Below are 2,088 nucleotides of genomic sequence, written 5' to 3'. Positions count from 1 at the left end.
CGTGAGTGAATTGTGAAAATATTTTTTTAAGTTTTCACATTCAGATTTATGTGGATGCGCCTCTTGCTTCACCTTCCGTCTTGGTAATTCGCTACCCGTCACGTCACACACAATTAATCATGGTACCAATGAGCACTAACCGGTGAGTGAAACTCATTACTGTCTGTCCACTGCAAACTACCGTATTTAAATTTTAGACTGCCTTGTTAGGATCATGTTTGACGGTGCAATAACTTATTGTGTTTTGGGTCATCACTGCGTTTGAAGAGGGACTACTTGATATTACTTTGGCTTACAAAGCAGCCATAATAAATAGTTGACAAACAAGCTAGTTGATCAAATGGTATTTGCATTTTTGTAATGAATGTGTCATTGGTTTAGTGAAATACACCCATTTGCAAACAAATTTGATTTTGCGGGAGACTCGCTTGGAATTCAGCTGAATCGCTCGTTTGTGATCTTTCTAGGCCACTAAATGTGCCTCACCAGGTCGCCTCATGTTTCAGTTGCTATGCTATTCGAGATATCATGACACATAATAGCATTACAAACGAAAGATTCAGAGGGATTCCAGGTGAGTCTCTCGCAAAATTAAATTGTTTCACTAATGAGCGCATTTCGGTAATTCAAGTTTCCAAGTGAAGCGGTTTCAAGTGAAGCGGTTTCAAGTGAAGCGTAAGGTTGACGGAAACCCGGGGACTGCGCGTACCTGATGAGCCCCAAGAAGGGCAAAACCGGTCGGGGGCTTTCGAAGAATTTTTAACAACCTTATGAGTAGTGCGCACTTATGTGTCATTGTTTTTTTTTCAAAGAATAACGATCGGATGACGCTACCTTTAGGACAGCCTGCGGCTTCAAAACTAAAACATATTGCCGGGCTTTGAGATTTCTACCCTAGACCTACATTGCAGATCTGTCGTGTCTAATCGGAAATCGCTCCTGGAGGAGATTATTACGACACAATTATCCAACGGGCGAGAAGCCAGGTTGATTGGTGTAACCACAAACCGGATGTTTGGTCTTCTGAAAAAGGCCAAAATACACACATAGTCCTCCTGAGTGGTAACAAGGTATTCTGAAAGCTCCTATGATTAGCGGTAGGAAACTACTACTACGGGCAACAAACAGCACGCAGGCTTTATAATTATGGGACAGTGGGGGATGCGGTGTTCATGTGTCTCATATTGCCAGGTAATAACCCTCCGTGGCCGATTATGGTGCATAAGTGCAATGGTCAGCCGGGTGAGTGGAAAATACCGGCTACTTTATACATTTGGACGCAGTGACTATATTTTCGTCTCGTCACTCAGACTTTAACTAGATTTCTGCACTTTAGAAGTGCAAACAGGCTTCCGAAACGTAAAGTATTCTCAAATGCTTTGTGATTTGTACTTGAATGTAGTATGGACCAGCTAGTACACAAATGGGTGAACTCTTAGCAAAACCCATAATCCCCATTTGTGTAAAACACCATGCCGGTTTAGGCGAAAAAACTGTTCAACAGCACGAAAGTAAGATTTTTTAGCCAAATGTTTGGCAAAACCCTCAAGCTACTAGTCATTTGTGGGTGGACAGAAGTTACCACATTAGACCAGCATTTACTTTTACCTTCACTGAACAATACCAGTGCCGAATCCATGAGAGAAGAGAGCTCTTCTATTGTGATCCACATTGTGATTAGCATACACATGATGAGGACAAGGTTGCTTGATTACCATTCGAAACTGCACTCAGGTTCCGCCTACTCATACAGGCACACCTCTTTCCGTTCTAATGCAAAGTTGTATCAGCATGTTTTATCAGCTGATAGTGACCAGTCGAACACAACTTCCTGAGTGTCCTCACATCCGATCAGCTCATCATTGATGTGGTTTCTCCATCAAGAGCTGTACACAGACGTTTATCGTATCTTATGTGTTTTTCAGGTAGCTTCGCTTGGATTATCATCTCCAGGGCGTCCATACATTGTTAGGGAGAGGGCCGTGTTGACACGTGATTTAACTGCCTAACAGCAGAAAGAATAGCACGCGCCAATCAACGCGCTCGATGTGTGTTACTGTTCCCTGCTAAACACAGCTTTAGCATGCA

The sequence above is a fragment of the Opisthorchis viverrini genome, assembly GCF_000715545.1.
Source record: "Opisthorchis viverrini unplaced genomic scaffold opera_v5_26, whole genome shotgun sequence".
Taxonomy (NCBI): Eukaryota; Metazoa; Platyhelminthes; class Trematoda; order Opisthorchiida; family Opisthorchiidae; genus Opisthorchis; species Opisthorchis viverrini.
This window is presented reverse-complemented; position numbering follows the sequence as displayed.